At 57.3% G+C, this 19,211-nt stretch overlaps 1 long non-coding RNA gene across 1 annotated transcript; it reads left to right on the top strand.

Moving 5' to 3' along the window:
• Nucleotides 1-5,500: 5,500 nt before the first annotated feature.
• LOC136007022 (uncharacterized) lies at nt 5,501-11,171 on the top strand. Its single transcript, XR_010609433.1, has 4 exons — nt 5,501-5,670; nt 10,529-10,594; nt 10,826-10,985; nt 11,137-11,171. It is a non-coding gene; the product is annotated as an uncharacterized LOC136007022 (long non-coding RNA).
• The last annotated feature ends 8,040 nt before the right edge of the window (nt 11,172-19,211 follow it).

Genomic DNA, 19,211 nt, shown 5'->3' with positions numbered 1-19,211 from the left:
AGGGCCCGAGTGGCTCCGAGAGGGTCTCAGAGGAGTCGACATCTAACATTGCCCGCCTGTCACCCTCCATTTCCTCCCATTACCCTCCATAACTTCGGACAACTCGGCACGGCAAGACTTGGCTCGGCTTGGCACGGCTCAGGTCGGCAAAGCTCGGCTCTGCCAGGGGTAGAACCGAAGAACCGCGGCACTGAGGGCATCAGGGGCAGCCGGCAGCGGCAGGGGGGTAGTCGCGGCCTGGTGGGGCTGCTGTTCACAATGGGAATCGAGAGGAGCCAAAGCAGCCCAAAGGGAGGGAGCCGCCCGAAGGGAACCGAGCGGAGCCGACACCACCCGAAGAGGGCAGGGCCACCCGAATGGACTCGAGTGGCTCCGAGGGGGTCCCAGAGGAGCCGACACCTAACATTGCCCGCCTATCACCCTCCATTTCCTCTCATTACCCTGCATAACTGGGCACAACTCGGTATGTTTCGGCTCCACATAAGACGGCTTGGCTCGGCACGGCACGGCTCGGCTCGGCTCAGTTCGGAGAACTGAGAAACCGGGTTACCGAGGGTGTCTGGAGCAGCCCGGCATCGGGAGAGGGGGAGTCGCGGCGCGGAGGGGCTGCTGCCACGAAGGGAACTGAGCGGAGCTGAAGCAGCCCAAAGGGGCGGAGCCGGAGCCTCCCGAATGGGGCCGTGCCAGCGGAATGGAGCCCAGCGGAGCCGAAGCTAGCCGAAGGAGGCGGCTCCCCCGAAGGGCCCGAGTGGCTTCGAGAGGGTCACAGAGGAGCCGACACCTAACATTGCCCGCTTATCACCCTCCATTTCCTCCCATTGCCCTCCGTAATTGCGCCCACCTCGGCACGGCTCGTCACGGCTCGGCAGGGCTCGGCTCGGCAAAGTTTGGCTCGGCAAGCCGAAGCAGCCTAAAGGGAGGGAGCCGCCCGAAGGGAACCGAGCGGAGCCGAAGCCACCTGAAGGGGGGGCGTGGCCACCCGAAGGGACCTGAGTGGCTCCGAGGGGGTCCAAGAGAAGCCGACACCTAACATTGCCAGCCTATCACTCTCCATTTCCTCCCTTTACCATCCATAACTGCGCACAACTCAGCACGGCACGGCAGGGCTCGGCTCGGCAATGTTCGGCTCTGCCAGGGGGAGAACCGTAAAACCCCGTCACCGAGGGAGTCTGGGGCAACCCAGCAGCGGCAGGGGGGTAGTCGCGGCTGGGCGGGGCTGCTGTCACGAAGGGAACCAAGCAGAGCCAAAGCAGCCCAAAGGGAGGGGGCCGCCCGAAGGGAACCTAGCGGAGCCGAAGCCACCGGAAGGATGCGGGTACCCCGAAGGGACCCGAGTGGCTCCGAGGGGGTCCCAGAGGAACAGACACCTAACTGTCCGCGAATCACCCTCCATTTCTTCCCATTACCCTCCACAACTGCGCACAACTCGGCAAAGCTCTGCTCCGCACGGGGGAGAACCGAGGAATCGGGGCACAGAGGGGGTCTGGGGCAGCCTGGCAGCAGGAGGGGGGGAGTCGCGGCGGGGAGGGTTCTGCTGTCACGAAGGGAACCGAGCGGAGCTGAAGCAGCCCAAAGGGGCGGAGCCGACCGATGGGACCCGAGAGGAGCCGAAGCCTTCCGAAGGGTCAGAGCTGCCGGAATGGAGCCGAGTGATGCCGAATCCACAGGATGGAAGCAGAGCCGCCCAAAGGGACCCTAGTGGCTCTGAGGGGGTCCCAGAGTAGTCGACACCTAACATTGCCCGGCTATCACCATCCATGTCCTCCCCTTACCCTCCATAACTGGGCACAACTCCGCACTGCTCGGCACAGCACGGCTCTTTACGGCACGGCATGGCTCCGCTAGGGCAGTAACCGAAGAACCGGGCACCTAGGGGGTCAGGTGCAGCCTGGCAGCGGCAGAGGGGTAGTCCCGTTGGGGCGGGGCTGCTGTTACAAAGGGAACCAGAGGAGCCGGAGGATCCCAAAGGGGCGGCCCTGCCTGAAGGGAACCGAGCAGAGCCGAAGCCATCTGAAGGGGGTGGGTCCCCCATAGGGACACGAGTGGCTCTGAGGGGGTCCCAGAGGAGCCGATACCTAACATTGGTCGCCTATCACTCTCCACCATTTCCTCCCATTATCAGAGTGAGTCTGAGCCAGGGAGTCTGCGTTAGATCTCAGTCTGAGGTTTGCGTGGATGTGTGAGTCAGTCAATACCAGATTGAGCCTAAGTAAATATGAGCCTAAGTCTGAGCTTTAGTGTCTGTGCAGTTTAAATACATGAATCTGAGCCAGTCTGTGTGGAAGTAAGCCTTTGTAAGTCTGAGCCCCAGAATCTGAGACAGAAAAACCCTACATGGTCTGAAACCAAATGTAATTCTGAGTCTAGCTGCTTTAGAGTGAAGCTGTGCAGTGTGTGACTTTTGAATGTAAATCTAAGCCCGAAAAAGAAAGCCAAAAAGTTAAAGCCAGAGAGCAGCCACGAAACCAAACCCAGAAAAAAAAAAAGACACAGGTGTACCTTGTCAGGCTGTTTTTATCTCAGCTGCTGGTTTGTCCCACCCCTGAGCCAGGGCATTGAGGGAGGGGTTGTGGGTAGGGCCTGGGGTATATAAGGCACAGCTTCCTAACAAGGTGCATCTTTAGGGTTTGTCTCTTTTGAAGGTAAGGTGTTTGGTGTGTTTTGTGATTTTGATTCTTTGTGTTTTGTTTCTGCTTTTGTTCTTTGAAATGTTTTTTTTTGAGCTAAGTGTTGTAAGCTACTTTAGTATTTATATGTGCATGTACCAATAAACTTTTTTGTGTTGTGGTTTTCTTTGAGGTGCTGTTTTTATTGGTGGTGTTGAACTAAGCAGATTTTTTTAGTTGTTCTCAGTCAGAGAAGTTATGGCCAAGATTGTTTTTAGTGTATGTTCTCATTGCTTGTTTTTTGTTTCTGTTTAATTTCGTATATAATGGTCATGGTTGGGGTTACTGCAAAAACATACCAGTTAGGTGGCTAGGAGTTTTTCTTAAGGATGCCTTTGTGTCTGTGCTCTTTTAAAAACTAAGTTGTATGCTTGGATTTGAAGAAGACCAAAGCATAATTTCAGTGTTGTTTTGGGATGCAAAAGCTGTTAAAAAACTGGTGGTTTTTTTGGCAGGGAGAGGTTAAAGAGTACTTTTCAGCTTGTGTATTTCTCATTTTAAAAGTTTAAAATGTAGAAGGAGTTTGTTCCTTATAGTCTGCAGGTAACTAATACTTCAGGGCATTTTCCTCTATTTCTCTGTCTATAGACTGTTGTTTAGCTGCATTTTTGGTTTTTCTTTTTTTCTTTCTCTTCTTACCACTGTTATTGCAGATAATGAAAAGTAATTGGGTGGATGCAGTAAGTACCCAAGTGTCTAGTATGGGAGTTGACCAATAGCTCAGGTTTGAGACCTATAGCACTACAGAAAACAAAGCAAAAAGGCAAGTTTTGGGCAGTAGAGGTGTGGGGAACAACATCAGGTTAGCAGGAATGGGTTCAGAATGTACCATGGGGAGGAAGAAAAAAAAGTGGGCTATTTTATAACCTTATTTTACAGTGGGCAGGTTAGTACAACTTAACTGTTTTATTGCATGCATTGCCTTGTGATATGCATTGGAGCTTCCACATCACTGCTTGAAGTAAAGGTACGAAGTCTGCTTTTCGGATCGTATCTTTTATATCCTGACTGCTTCTGTTGGTTGTTTAAAAAATGTATCAGGCATTTCTTTTCACTATTTATAAGCATAAACAGAGTAGAGCTTCTGTTTCAGTCGCCTCATCAGTAGTCTTCTGGGGTGTTGCTCCAGGTTGCTTTTCCAGCTATGAGGAGGTAAGAAGCTTGTGCGTGAGTGCGGCAGCTCAGTGTTGAGAAGAGCATGGCAAAGGGGTTCAGTATTTGTGTTTGGTATTGCAGGTCTTGCCCTCGACCTTTGGAGCTGAATGAATGCTTGAGGTGAGTCAGGGAGATAAGAAGGATTGTGGAGTCATTCACTTTTGCGAGAACCATAGTCACTTGCATCTGTTGCACTCCTAGGTCATGGAAGGCAGGAGAGGCCAGGTGTCAGACACAGGAATCTCTTTGGGACATACGAGGACAGTGTTCAGGAGCTTTGAAGGAGGCTGAGGGTTGGTAAGAAACAGGCAGAGCTCAATGGCTGGGTGGTGGAAATGACAACCAGCGCGGCATGTTCCCCTTTGTTTCTGGTAGATGAAGAGGAACTTGGCAACGGCTGCAACACTGCAGGAGTCTGCTGTGGGAGTTCTGAGCAGTGAGGCTGCCTCAAGATGCATGGCAATATGCATGCTAAGTAGAGGGGCTCCTGCAGGAGGCGAGGGTGGGGGACAGTGTCAGAATGGCAGGAAGAGGTTTGAAACGTGGTGTTGCTATGTAGTATCTGAGCCAGAATGTCTGAATGTCTGAGAACACACTTAGAGGTGCCTGGGAGGGGAGTGGTCAGCTTTAGTGAAAGTAGTGGCTCAGAGTTAAATTCCAGGATGAAAAGGTGCCATTTGTGGGGCTTAAGTCTGGGGTGTTGTGTCAGGGAAAATAGGTAATGTTCCGTGGTGAAACACACAAGGGTGGGCAAGTGCTGTTGTTGTCTTTGGCCCCTCGTAGAGAGTGGTGTTTTGGCTGTTTCAAGACAAGTCCAGCTTTGTTTCCTACCCAGGAAGTTGTGCTTTCGAACTGCCTGGGAAAGTCCTGAGCCTTGCAGACCTTCCTAGATATTGTTGGCCACTTCTTGCGACGTGGGCTGGGCCCCTGTGTCGCAATGAGCATGCATTTTGGTGAGCATGAAAGCCCAAGCCTCATGCTATGTGAGGGAGGCAGCAGTTCATCCCACCCAGGTGAACAATGCCTGCGTGGGGACGCTCGCTAAGGTTGAGCGTGCCACCTCGCATGGCCATGATGATTCTTGGAGCTGGTTTGCTGGTGGTCTTCACGGGGTCCTTGGGGTTGGTAAGATAAGCAGCCATGAGAAGTATCCTTGACGATCTCTATAGTTTCCTATATTAATAAAGTAGTTGGGAGTTCTGTTTGTCTCTGGTTTTCTCTGACCTGGAGTTCTTGAGTGTGGAGGATTGGCTTGTCGAAAAAGGTCAAAAGGTCACGTTCCCGTCAACGAGCTGAAACAAGACATCTGTGTAGAACGTGGTGCAAACCTCTCATGCCAGATAATGAGGAACTGAAGGACACCGGCAAATAGCAACATACTATGACCAATCACAGCCAAGGCCACTAAGTGATAAGTGCATGAGAAGGAGGATGGTGGGGGGGTGCATGGTGTAGCTGCAAAAATATAGAGCTTTCACAATGCCTTATTTGTGCCAGAACCAATCAAGTGCCTAGTATTTGCATATTCAGTTATATTAACCGAAGGTAGAAGCCCAAACGAAGCTTGCTGGTAACTCATATCGAGTCGTCCAAGTCTTCCTTTCACGACAAATGGTGACCCCGACGTGATTTGAACATGGAGCGGAGGGTACCGACACCACGGCCGTGAAAAAGTGGCACTTGGCTCCGATCTTGGCCCGGAGGGTCAAAGCGGCACATCACGCGAAAGGACTACCATATAGATCTGGGCACCGCCGGACTTGCAGTGGCTGCATTGGCAGCGTTGCACCAAGGAGGAGGAGCAGCCGAAGCCCCGTAGGGCAACGGAGCACGAGTACCTTAAAAGGGGGTATGGAGAGGCAAGCTGCCCTGAATTTATTAAATTGCTTTTTAGAAAAGCGTGGTATTAAGGAGAAGGAGTTAAAGAGGGAATTAGCAGGAGTGATAACTTATGGAGTAGCGAAAGGTTGTTTCCTCGACCCAAATACGATCTTTGACCATGACGAGTGGCAGAAACTAGGAGATAAGCTGTGGGTAGCCACCCTTGACGGTGATAAAACGGCAAAACATTTGGGAAAAACCTGGCGGGTAGTTGCTAACGCGTTAGATCAGCACCGTGCCGAGCAGAAGGCGGCGAAAGCTGTCACTGAGCAGTTAGGCGCTGTCTCCTCTAACACCTCGGGGTGGGGGGGGGTGGGTGACCCGTGGCCCTTGCTGCCCCTCACCAATACGGTTTATATACCGCCCACCGCCCCCCCGGTCCTTGTTTCCTGGGGTCCGGCTGAAAAACCGCCCACCGGCTCTCCCTCCTCCTCGGTCCTTGCTTCCCGGGGTCTGGCTGAAAAGCTGCCCCCCGGGAGCGCAGAATCTGGGGATGTGGGTGAGCTGGTGGAGGAGGGAAACCTGCAAGTTGGCAACAAGGGCATGGGTATTGATCATGAACGTACATGGAAAAAGATAGCAGCACAGGCTGCCCAGGAGGGGGATCTTGAGGCTGCCGCTGATATGTTACAGGCATTCCCGGTGACCTATCAGCAGGGGCCTCAGGGTGGCCTTACAGCTAGTATCACACCGTTAGATTGGAAATTGCTGTCGCAGCTGCGAGCGACAGTGAGCGAATGTGGTATTCAGGGGGAGCCTGCTAAACAAATGTTGGATTATATCTGGGGGGGGGTTGTTACTCCCCAATGATGTCAAGAGTCTCACCCGCCTCATATTAACCCCACATCAGCAGTTGTTATTTAACGCACACTGGTAAGTATTTTGCCAAGAATCAGTGGCCGAACAACGCCACCCCGGGAATCCTTTATACGGGCTGACCAGCCCCGAGCTGATGGGGTTGGGTCCTTTTCTACGTACAGAGGTGCAGGCCCTCTTAGGGCCTGATAAAATCAGGGAGAAAATGGCCATGGCCTGGCGCGCCATAGATCGAATTAAGGCCCCTGGTGGATTGCCCTCCGATATGTCCCTGAGGCAGGGCCAGGACGAGTTACTAGGTTCCTTTGTAGACAGAGTAGCCGCAGTCATAAAATCAGCTGGGGTGCCGGAATATATGCAAGGAGCTACCTTAAAGCAGTATGTCTTGCAAAACGGGAACAGCGTTGTTCAAAATCTTATAGTGACACTGCCAGGGAATTGGAGTGTTGAGGAGTTAATAGAACGTGCTGCGCAAGTCCCTACCGGTAATCAGGCTATGTTAGTGAATGCCATCAAAGAATTAGGAGAGGGATTGAAAGCACAAGCAGAAACATCCCAAACCCAAGTGTTCGCAGCCCTCGCTCCTCTCAACTCACCCAGCCAACCAGTACCAGCAAAAAGCTCTGAGAGTCTGCTGCTTCTGATGCAGCCAGCAGGGCCACCTCCGGCGAAACTGCCCCGCCGGAGCAATCTGGTGTCCTCAATGCCAATCTGCTGCACACTGCCCTGCCGCTTGCCGAAGACTACAGGGAAACGGAGGACAGAACACGAGGGGGACCCACGTGATGACACAAGTAGCCCCCCATATTGCTTCCCCCCACCCCTGGCCACCCCTGAGCCTCTGCCAGTTGCTGCCGCGTCTGCAAAGACTGAGGACAGAGATGAAGACAGTCTTTTGACCCGGACCCTACTGACCCCAAGAAAGAACCTGTGTGTGCTCATCAGGCTGCTGTTACTGCTCCTGAAGTTCTGACGCCTGTTAATTCTGATGCTGACCTGGATGATCCTTTTGACATGGAGCTGGAAAAGAAGCCTAACTTATATTCCCCAGATCCTCATGATAAATGAACAGCTGTAAAGGGAGAAGCGAGATGGGTGTGGGATGCAGATGTATTGTGCGCTTTCCCTATGATGTATGTGCAGGATCAAGACCCGCGGTGGGAAGGTCTCTCGTATGCCCTTATCAGGGGTATCGGGCGGACTGTGGCGAACTGTGACAGACCGTGGATTTGGGGTCCCATATACAACTCATTTGATACAGTCTGCCTGTGATACTCATGTACTAGAAGTTAGCAAATATGTCTATGATTCTATTGATGCTTGGAAACCTTTATAGATATTGCTGGACACTTCTTCTGACATGGACTGGCCACCTGTGTCAGAATGAGTGTGCATTTTGGTCAGTATAAAAGCCCAAGCCTCATGCGATGTGAGGGAGGCAGATCCTCTGCGGGGACGCTCACTAGTGCTGAGCCTGCCACCTCACACTGCGATGATGCTTGTTGGAGCTGGTTTCCTGTTAGTCTTCACAGGGTCCTTGTGCCACGTTCTGTACGTGGGACTGTGTAGTGCGAGTAATGATTGAATTTTGTGTTTCAAATATTGTAGTTGTGTGAAATGTGCTTGTGGGATCCCATATGCATATGTATGTGTGTGTGTGTGATGAGGGCAGATGGTATTCTATGTATTTTTTTTTGTGTTATTGTGTTCATGCTAAAGTTTTTAACAGGTAGTGGTTTAACATTTCAGGCAAGAAAGGGTTAATGCAAAAGTGTGGTTGCTGACAGGTATTTATGGCTGCTGCTGAAGCAGGCAGGCAGCTGTAGCTGCTGCCGAGCAGGCTACTGTGTGTAGCAGTGCAAAGCAGAGTGAACAACTTCAAAAAAAAAAAAAAAAGGGGGGGGGAGAGAAGAAAGGAAGGTCAAGTTGCAGAGCACAGGTAAACAAATGCGAATCCAGGTGATAGACTGGAAATCTATTCAGAGAGAGGCTCTCTCAACAATGATTTTGATGCAGGAAAAGATTCTCGCCTTTCCTGTTAAGTACCAGATTAATGCTCAAGGTCAGGCAGTAAATGCTGAAATGTCTCCCTTAAATTGGAAATTGCTATCTCAGTTAAGGCAAACTGTTATTTCTACAGTCATTCAGTTTGAACCCACTAGGCAAATGTTGTCATATATTTGGGGAACAGATTTGCTGTTATATTAAAAGTATTGTGAAATTGATCCTCACCCCTTCGCAGTTGTTGTTGTGGAACATGTATTGGCAGAAAACCTGTCGAGAGGCAGTTGCAGTTCAGCGAGGCCAGGGAGATCCCCTGATTGGGGTGCAATTACAACACCTGATGGGAACTGGACAGTTCTCCACTAAGGAGGCTCAAGTCCAGCTAGGTCCAGAATTGTTAAAAGAATCTATGAGACTAGCCTTGCTACTGGGGAGATCATCATCTGCGTTGAAAGGACCATTAATTGTTCCAGGTGTCATCGATGCTGATTATATGGGTGAAATTACGTTAAATTATTTATGCATCTTTGGTGATGAACAAACTCCAGCGGTTATTAAGCACTTTGTACAAACAGAAGATAAAGCCTTCTTTTAAGGCGTACTATCGAGATCCTAATACAGATTTGTGGCAGGGACCGGCAGAAGTAATATATCTGGGCGTGGTTACGCCTGTGATTCTGCTCCTGCAGGACCCTTGTGGGTACCATCCAAGTGACTAAGACCGGCTGTTGCAGAAGCTCCAGTGACGGCGTCTCCGAGCTAGTGTATGGACCCTGACTCGCAGGCCCGGGAGGAGCGTTGCTTGCGCCGAGCGCTACAGCCACTAATAGAAGAACTTAACTCCTTAATCAACACAGAGCTTTCGTTGAGCACAGTCGCCCTCCTAGATCCGGTCCATGGCCACAGGCATATAGTGGTACAACTGAGATTGGTGATACAACAAGTGCTTCAATAACTCTGTAGTTTTTGTCATCAGTGTGACCCTACAGTAGAATTGTATTGTGGTGGTTGTCAGTCTATAAGTCATCTTCGCCAGAGTTAGCTGAAACAAAGACTTTTTGTATAGTCTGTCAAATTATCTTTTATGTAACCCGCTTATAGCGCTTCAGAAATATTTAGCTGATTTTAGAAGTTTCAGTTCATAGAGCTGGATATACATTTACTTTACAAGCTGCTTCACTGTTATAGGTCTCATAATTATGGGGGGTTTGTTACTTTGTTATGCTTTGCAATGTTGTTCTGCTTGTTTACAACGACTCCTGACTCAGTCCTTATCCCTTTATAAAGAAAAAGGGGGAATTGTGGAGGATTGGCTTGTCGAAAAAGGTCAAAAGGTCACGTTCCCATCAATGAGCTGAAACAAGACATCTGTGTAGAACATGGTGCAGACTTCTCACACCAGATAATGAGGAACTGAAGGACACGGGCAAACAACAACATACTATGACCAATCACAGCCAAGGCCACTAAGTGATAAGTGCATGAGAAGGAGGATGGTGGGGGGGTGCACTGTGTAGCTGCAAAAATACAGAGCTTACACAATGACTTATTTGTGCCAGAACCAATCAAGTGCCTAGTATTTGCATATTCACTGTTACATTAACCGAAGGTAGAAGCCCAATGAACGAAGCTTGCTGGTAACTCATATTGAGTCGTCCAAGTCTTCCTTTCACGACACTTGAGCTCTGGAACGTAGGTGGTTGGTTTTTATAATAGCAGTGTAGCTGAATACTCTTGATGATCTTTGTGACTGGACAGAAGAGCTCTGGGAGTAAGCTTGTAATGAATGAGTCAGGGTGAGAGAGTCTGCTTGGGAGTGGGTGTGGTAGTATTACGTGGAGTTAGTGTCTGAGCCAGAGGGTGTGAGGGTCTGTGTTGAGAGTGTCTGAATGTCAGTCTGTGCATGCATGTCAACCTAAGTGTCGGTGTGAGTCTGGCCTGAGACTTAGAGGCAGACTGAGGTTTTGCTTAGCGTTGCGGTGAATGATGCCAGGTTGTTCTTGCAGATGGCGAGATGGACAGCCACGTGTGAGAGGCTGATGTAGGAGGGTTGAGCGGAGTGATGGTACCAGGTGGGTAACATCATGGTGTCAGAAGGAAGTTCCAGCTTACTCTCCTGGCTGGCTTATGACTTGCTGTGCGTTTTCTAATTTGGAGGTGTGGAGCGAGGAGCGCAGCGAGGTCTGTGCCCCAGAGCTGACTTGGACTAGTTGAGCTATGCTTAGCAGAGTGAAGCAGCACCTGATGGAGTGCCTTGTAGTTTTTGTGAAATTAAAACCAGCTGTTAATGTTGTGTTCTGCAGGGGGTGCATGGGCTCGAAGAAGAGAACGGAAGACGTGCAAAGGCCAGCGGACGAGCAGCAGAGTGACAGGAGAGGGAGATGGGACTTGCTGAGGGAAGGGTGCATCTTTGAACCCTCTCTCGGCGTTTGTCTCTTTCCGTTTGTGTTTCAGGTGCCGCAGGTAACTCGGGAGAGGTGAAGGTGCCAACAGAGGAGGGCTGTGAGGAGTTAAGGGGTTTGTGTGTGTGTGTGTGTGTGTTAGCTTCGAGTCGAGAAGAACGTGGGAAAGGGGTTCAGTATTTGTGTTTGGTAATGCAGGTCTTGCCCTCTAGGTTGGGAGTCGCATGAGTGCTTGAGGCGAGTCGGGGAGGTAAGCGGAAGGATTGTGGAGTCAGTCACTTTTGCAAGAACCATGGTCATTGGCTCCTGTTGCCCTCCTAGGGCACGTAGGTGAGGAGAGGCCTGGTGTCAGAGTCTGGAATCGCTTTGGGACAGGTGAGCACAGTGTTGAGGAGCTTGGGCGGAAGCAGACGGTTGGTAAGGAAGAGGCTGGGCTGGATGGCTGGGATGCTGGAGATGATGGCCAGCACAACGTGTTCCCCTTTCTTTGTTTGTTTCTGGCAGATGATGAAGAGGAACTTGGCAATGGCAGCAACATTGCAGGAGTCTGCTGTGGGAGTTCTGAGCAGTGAGGCCGCCTTGAGACGCATGGCACTACGCACGCTAAGTAGAGGGCCTCTCGCAGGAGGCGAGGGCGTGGGATACAAGGTCAGAATGGCAGGAAGGGGTTTGAGATGTAGCATTCCAATGTAGTATTTGAGCCAGAATGTCTGAGGACACAGTTGGAGGTGGCTGGGAGGTAAATGGTCAGCTCTAGTGCAGGTAGTGCCTCGGAGTTAAATGCCAGGATGAAAAGGTGCCATTTGTGGGGCTTAAGTCTGGGGTGTTGCGTCCGGGACAATAGGTAATGGTCCGTGGTGAAACACACAAGGGTGGGCAAGTGCTGTTGTTGTCTTTGGCCCCTCGTAGAGAGTGGTGTTTTGGCTGTTTCAAGACAAGTCCAGCTTTGTTTCCTACCCAGGAAGTTGTGCTTTCGAACTGCCTGGGAAAGTCCTGAGCCTTGCAGACCTTCCTAGATATTGTTGGCCACTTCTTGCGACGTGGGCTGGCCCCCCTGCGTCGCAATGAGTGTGCCTGTTTGTGAGTACGGAAGCCCAAGCCTCATGCTATGTGAGGGAGGCAGCAGCTCATCCCACCCAGGTGAACATTGCCTGCGCGGGGACGCCCGCTGAGGTTGAGCCTGCCACCTTGCATGGCCATGATGATTCTTGGAGCTGGTTTGCTGGTGGTCTTCACGGGGTCCTTGGGGTTGGTAAGATAAGCAGCCATGAGAAGTATCCTTGACGATCTCAATAGTTTCCTATGTTAATAAAGTAGTTGGCAGTTCTGTTTGTCTCTGGTTTTCTCTCATCTGTGATTATTGAACTTTTGAACCTATGTGGTGGGTTTTTATAATCACAGTGTAGCTGTTTACCTGTCATGATCTCTGTGAATGGACAGTTAACCTTTGTCATAGCCTATGTTTGAGTAGCGGTCGGTGAAGGGATCTGGTTTTTCGCAGCAGGGTGTTTAGGATGTTCCTTGAAACCTTGTTCCCACAGATGTATTCCCGCGAGGCTGGGGTAGGTGTGTCAGGAACAAGCGGAGCTGGAGTTTATGCTTGTGAGGCAGGCGGCAGGGTGATGCATTTGGCATGCCTGCGAGTATGTGTAGATGCATGGAAGCGTGTGTGGGCATTTCTAGTCTTAGGAGTTATCTCTATGCATGGGACGTGGGTTGTAGATTTCAAGTATTTTTTCCTTTCAGGTCTTGAGATGCTTAGAAGCAACAGTCACAGACAGGGGACTCTTTTATTCTTTTACTCCCCCAGGGTGGCTTTTTTTAGTGCTTTCAGCCAGTCCATGAGGCAATGTGCATCACTGCCTATGTTTGAGTGGTGGTTGATCAAAGGTATGGGGTTTTCTGACACAGTAATTTTGAGGCTTCAGCTAATTTAGTTGCTGAGAATTCATGATGGCAGGCTGTGAGGGTGTTGTTTTGTATTGGGAAAGAACATGTGAGAGTTAGTGTGGCAGCCCTTAAGTTGCTGTCTCATATATGGGTGCAGGTGGTTGTTAAGCATGTTTAGGTGCAGTGAGTGTCGTCTCGGTGGAGAGGCCCGCGTCTCGGTGGAGAGGCCCGCGTCTCGGTGGAGAGGCCCGCGTCTCGGTGGAGAGGCCCGCGTCTCGGTGGAGAGGCCCGCGTCTCGGTGGAGAGGCCCGCGTCTCGGTGGAGAGGCCCGCGTCTCGGTGGAGAGGCCCGCGTCTCGGCGGAGAGGCCCGCGTCTCGGCGGAGAGGCCCGCGTCTCGGCGGAGAGCCCCGCGTCTCGGTGGAGAGGCCCGCGTCTCGGTCGAGAGCCCGTCTTTTACTGCTGAACTTTGTTTTTCGGCGGAGAGCCCCGCGTCTCGGCGGAGAGCCCCGCGTCTCGGCGGAGAGCCCCGCGTCTCGGCGGAGAGCCCCGCGTCTCGGCGGAGAGCCCCGCGTCTCGGCGGAGAGCCCCGCGTCTCGGCGGAGAGCCCCGCGTCTCGGCGGAGAGCCCCGCGTCTCGGCGGAGAGCCCGTCTTTTACTGCTGAACTTTGTTTTTCGGTGGAGAGCCCCGCGTCTCGGTGGAGAGCCCCGCGTCTCGGTGGAGAGCCCCGCGTCTCGGTGGAGAGCCCCGCGTCTCGGTGGAGAGCCCCGCGTCTCGGTGGAGAGCCCGCGTCTCGGTGGAGAGCCCCGCGTCTCGGTCGAGAGCCCGTCTTTTACTGCTGAACTTTGTTTTTCGGTGGAGAGACCCGCGTCTTGGTGGAGAGCCCAGCGTCTTGGTCGAGAGCCCGTCTTTTACTGCTGAACTTTGTTTTTCGGTGGAGAGCCCCGCGTCTCGGTGGAGAGCCCCGCGTCTCGGTGGAGAGCCCCGCGTCTCGGTGGAGAGCCCCGCGTCTCGGTGGAGAGCCCCGCGTCTCGGTGGAGAGCCCCGCGTCTCGGTGGAGAGCCCCGCGTCTCGGTGGAGAGCCCCGCGTCTCGGTGGAGAGCCCCGCGTCTCGGTCGAGAGCCCCGCGTCTCGGTCGAGAGCCCCGCGTCTCGGTGGAGAGCCCCGCGTCTCGGTGGAGAGCCCCGCGTCTCGGTGGAGAGCCCCGCGTCTCGGTCGAGAGCCCCGCGTCTCGGTGGAGAGCCCCGCGTCTCGGTGGAGAGCCCCGCGTCTCGGTGGAGAGCCCCGCGTCTCGGTGGAGAGCCCCGCGTCTCGGTGGAGAGCCCCGCGTCTCGGTGGAGAGCCCCGCGTCTCGGTCGAGAGCCGTCTTTTACTGCTGAAATTTGTTTTTCGGTGGAGAGCCCCGCGTCTCGGTGGAGAGCCCCGCGTCTCGGTGGAGAGCCCCGCGTCTCGGTGGAGAGCCCCGCGTCTCGGTGGAGAGCCCCGCGTCTCGGTGGAGAGCCCCGCGTCTCGGTGGAGAGCCCCGCGTCTCGGTGGAGAGCCCCGCGTCTCGGTGGAGAGCCCCGCGTCTCGGTGGAGAGCCCCGCGTCTCGGTGGAGAGCCCCGCGTCTCGGTGGAGAGCCCCGCGTCTCGGTGGAGAGCCCGTCTTTTACTGCTGAACTTTGTTTTTCGGTGGAGAGCCCCGCGTCTCGGTGGAGAGCCCCGCGTCTCGGTGGAGAGCCCCGCGTCTCGGTGGAGAGCCCCGCGTCTCGGTGGAGAGCCCCGCGTCTCGGTGGAGAGCCCCGCGTCTCGGTGGAGAGCCCCGCGTCTCGGTGGAGAGCCCCGCGTCTCGGTGGAGAGCCCCGCGTCTCGGTGGAGAGCCCCGCGTCTCGGTGGAGAGCCCCGCGTCTCGGTCGAGAGCCCGTCTTTTACTGCTGAACTTTGTTTTTCGGTGGAGAGCCCCGCGTCTCGGTGGAGAGCCCCGCGTCTCGGTGGAGAGCCCCGCGTCTCGGTGGAGAGCCCAGCGTCTCGGTCGAGGGCCCCGCGTCTCGGTCGAGGGCCCCGCGTCTCGGTCGAGGGCCCCGCGTCTCGGTCGAGGGCCCCGCGTCTCGGTCGAGGGCCCCGCGTCTCGGTCGAGGGCCCCGCGTCTCGGTCGAGGGCCCCGCGTCTCGGTCGAGGGCCCCGCGTCTCGGTCGAGGGCCCCGCGTCTCGGTCGAGGGCCCCGCGTCTCGGTCGAGGGCCCCGCGTCTCGGTCGAGGGCCCCGCGTCTCGGTCGAGGGCCCCGCGTCTCGGTCGAGGGCCCCGCGTCTCGGTGGAGAGCCCCGCGTCTCGGTGGAGAGCCCAGCGTCTCGGTCGAGAGCCCGCCTTTTACTGCTGAACTTTGTTTTTTGGTGGAGAGCCCCGCGTCTCGGTGGAGAGCCCCGCGTCTCGGTGGAGAGCCCCGCGTCTCGGTGGAGAGCCCCGCGTCTCGGTGGAGAGCCCCGCGTCTCGGTGGAGAGCCCCGCGTCTCGGTGGAGAGCCCCGCGTCTCGGTGGAGAGCCCCGCGTCTCGGTGGAGAGCCCCGCGTCTCGGTGGAGAGCCCCGCGTCTCGGTCGAGAGCCCCGCGTCTCGGTCGAGAGCCCGTCTTTTACTGCTGAACTTTGTTTTTCGGTGGAGAGCCCCGCGTCTCGGTGGAGAGCCCCGCGTCTCGGTGGAGAGCCCCGCGTCTCGGTGGAGAGCCCCGCGTCTCGGTGGAGAGCCCCGCGTCTCGGTGGAGAGCCCCGCGTCTCGGTGGAGAGCCCCGCGTCTCGGTGGAGAGCCCGTCTTTTACTGCTGAACTTTGTTTTTCGGTGGAGAGCCCCGCGTCTCGGTGGAGAGCCCCGCGTCTCGGTGGAGAGCCCCGCGTCTCGGTGGAGAGCCCCGCGTCTCGGTGGAGAGCCCCGCGTCTCGGTCGAGAGCCCCGCGTCTCGGTCGAGAGCCCCGCGTCTCGGTCGAGAGCCCCGCGTCTCGGTGGAGAGGCCCGCGTCTCGGTGGAGAGCCCCGCGTCTCGGTCGAGAGCCCGTCTTTTACTGCTGAACTTTGTTTTTCGGTGGAGAGCCCCGCGTCTCGGTGGAGAGCCCCGCGTCTCGGTGGAGAGCCCCGCGTCTCGGTGGAAAGCCCCGCGTCTCGGTGGAGAGCCCCACGTCTCGGTGGAGAGCCCCGCGTCTCGGTGGAGAGCCCCGCGTCTCGGTCGAGAGCCGTCTTTTACTGCTGAAATTTGTTTTTCGGTGGAGAGCCCCGCGTCTCGGTGGAGAGCCCCGCGTCTCGGTGGAGAGCCCCGCGTCTCGGTGGAGAGCCCCGCGTCTCGGTGGAGAGCCCCGCGTCTCGGTGGAGAGCCCCGCGTCTCGGTGGAGAGCCCCGCGTCTCGGTGGAGAGCCCCGCGTCTCGGTGGAGAGCCCCGCGTCTCGGTGGAGAGCCCGTCTTTTACTGCTGAACTTTGTTTTTCGGTGGAGAGCCCCGCGTCTCGGTGGAGAGCCCCGCGTCTCGGTGGAGAGCCCCGCGTCTCGGTGGAGAGCCCCGCGTCTCGGTGGAGAGCCCCGCGTCTCGGTGGAGAGCCCCGCGTCTCGGTGGAGAGCCCCGCGTCTCGGTGGAGAGCCCCGCGTCTCGGTGGAGAGCCCCGCGTCTCGGTGGAGAGCCCCGCGTCTCGGTCGAGAGCCCCGCGTCTCGGTCGAGAGCCCCGCGTCTCGGTCGAGAGCCCCGCGTCTCGGTCGAGAGCCCCGCGTCTCGGTCGAGAGCCCGTCTTTTACTGCTGAACTATGTTTTTCGGTGGAGAGCCCCGCGTCTCGGTGGAGAGCCCCGCGTCTCGGTGGAGAGCCCCGCGTCTCGGTGGAGAGCCCCGCGTCTCGGTGGAGATCCCGCGTCTCGGTGGAGAGCCCCGCGTCTCGGTGGAGAGCCCCGCGTCTCGGTGGAGAGCCCCGCGTCTCGGTGGAGAGCCCCGCGTCTCGGTGGTGAGCACGCGTCTCGCTGGAGAGCCCCGCGTCTCGGTGGAGAGCCCGTCTTTTACTGCTGAACTTTGTTTTTCGGTCGAGAGCCCCGCGTCTCGGTCGAGAGCCCCGCGTCTCGGTCGAGAGCCCCGCGTCTCGGTCGAGAGCCCCGCGTCTCGGTCGAGAGCCCCGCGTCTCGGTGGAGAGCCCCGCGTCTCGGTCGAGAGCCCCGCGTCTCGGTCGAGAGCCCCGCGTCTCGGTCGAGAGCCCCGCGTCTCGGTCGAGAGCCCCGCGTCTCGGTCGAGAGCCCCGCGTCTCGGTCGAGAGCCCCGCGTCTCGGTCGAGAGCCCCGCGTCTCGGTCGAGAGCCCCGCGTCTCGGTCGAGAGCCCGTCTTTTACTGCTGAACTTTGTTTTTCGGTGGAGAGCCCCGCGTCTCGGTGGAGAGCCCCGCGTCTCGGTGGAGAGCCCCGCGTCTCGGTGGAGAGCCCCGCGTCTCGGTGGAGAGCCCCGCGTCTCGGTGGAGAGCCCCGCGTCTCGGTCGAGAGCCCCGCGTCTCGGTCGAGAGCCCCGCGTCTCGGTCGAGAGCCCCGCGTCTCGGTCGAGAGCCCCGCGTCTCGGTCGAGAGCCCCGCGTCTCGGTCGAGAGCCCCGCGTCTCGGTCGAGTGCCCGTCTTTTACTGCTAAACTTTGTTTTTCGGTGGAGAGCCCCGCGTCTCGGTGGAGAGCCCCGCGTCTCGGTGGAGAGCCCCGCGTCACGGTGGAGAGCCCCGCGTCTCGGTGGAGAGCCCCGCGTCTCGGTGGAGAGCCCCGCGTCTCGGTCGAGAGCCCCGCGTCTCGGTCGAGAGCCCCGCGTCTCGGTCGAGAGCCCCGCGTCTCGGTCGAGAGCCCCGCGTCTCGGTCGAGAGCCCCGCGTCTCGGTCGAGAGCCCCGCGTCTCGGTCGAGAGCCCCGCGTCTCGGTCGAGAGCCCCGCGTCTCGGTCGAGAGCCCCGCGTCTCGGTCGAGAGCCCCGCGTCTCGGTCGAGAGCCCCGCGTCTCGGTCGAGAGCCCGTCTTTTACTGCTGAACTTTGTTTTTCGGTGGAGAGCCCCGCGTCTCGGTGGAGAGCCCCGCGTCTCGGTGGAGAGCCCCGCGTCTCGGTGGAAAGCCCCGCGTCTCGGTGGAGAGCCCCGCGTCTCGGTGGTGAGCCCGCGTCTCGGTGGAGAGCCCCGCGTCTCGGTCGGGAGCCCGTCTTTTACTGCTGAAATTTGTTTTTTGGTGGAGAGCCCCGCGTCTCGGTGGAGAGCCCCGCGTCTCGGTGGAGAGCCCCGCGTCTCGGTCGAGGGCCCCGCGTCTCGGTCGAGGGCCCCGCGTCTCGGTCGAGGGCCCCGCGTCTCGGTCGAGGGCCCCGCGTCTCGGTCGAGGGCCCCGCGTCTCGGTCGAGGGCCCCGCGTCTCGGTCGAGGGCCCCGCGTCTCGGTCGAGGGCCCCGCGTCTCGGTCGAGGGCCCCGCGTCTCGGTCGAGGGCCCCGCGTCTCGGTCGAGGGCCCCGCGTCTCGGTCGAGGGCCCCGCGTCTCGGTCGAGGGCCCCGCGTCTCGGTCGAGGGCCCGTCTTTTACTGCTGAACTTTGTTTTTCGGTGGAGAGCCCCGCGTCTCGGTGGAGAGCCCCGCGTCTCGGTGGAGAGCCCCGCGTCTCGGTGGAGAGCCCCGCGTCTCGGTGGAGAGCCCCGCGTCTCGGTGGAGAGCCCCGCGTCTCGGTGGAGAGCCCCGCGTCTCGGTGGAGAGCCCAGCGTCTCGGTCGAGGGCCCCGCGTCTCGGTCGAGGGCCCCGCGTCTCGGTCGAGGGCCCCGCGTCTCGTTCGAGGGCCCCGCGTCTCGGTCGAGGGCCCCGCGTCTCGGTCGAGGGCCCCGCGTCTCGGTCGAGGGCCCCGCGTCTCGGTCGAGGGCCCCGCGTCTCGGTCGAGGGCCCCGCGTCTCGGTCGAGAGCCCGTCTTTTACTGCTGAACTTTGTTTTTCGGTGGAGAGCCCCGCGTCTCGGTGGAGAGCCCCGCGTCTCGGTGGAGAGCCCCGCGTCTCGGTGGAGAGCCCCGCGTCTCGGTGGAGAGCCCCGCGTCTCGGTGGAGAGCCCCGCGTCTCGGTGGAGAGCCCAGCGTCTCGGTCGAGAGCCCGCCTTTTACTGCTGAACTTTGTTTTTTGGTGGAGAGCCCCGCGTCTCGGTGGAGAGCCCCGCGTCTCGGTGGAGAGCCCCGCGTCTCGGTGGAGAGCCCCGCGTCTCGGTGGAGAGCCCCGCGTCTCGGTGGAGAGCCCCGTGTCTCGGTCGAGAGCCCCGTGTCTTGGTGGAGAGCCCCGCGTCTCGGTCGAGAGCCCCGCGTCTCGGTCGAGAGCCCCGCGTCTCGGTCGAGAGCCCCGCGTCTCGGTGGAGAGCCCCGCGTCTCGGTCGAGAGCCCCGCGTCTCGGTCGAGAGCCCCGCGTCTCGGTCGAGAGCCCCGCGTCTCGGTCGAGA

The sequence above is a fragment of the Lathamus discolor genome, unplaced genomic scaffold (genome assembly GCF_037157495.1).
Source record: "Lathamus discolor isolate bLatDis1 unplaced genomic scaffold, bLatDis1.hap1 Scaffold_83, whole genome shotgun sequence".
NCBI lineage: Eukaryota > Metazoa > Chordata > Aves > Psittaciformes > Psittacidae > Lathamus > Lathamus discolor.
This window is presented reverse-complemented; position numbering and strand designations above follow the sequence as displayed.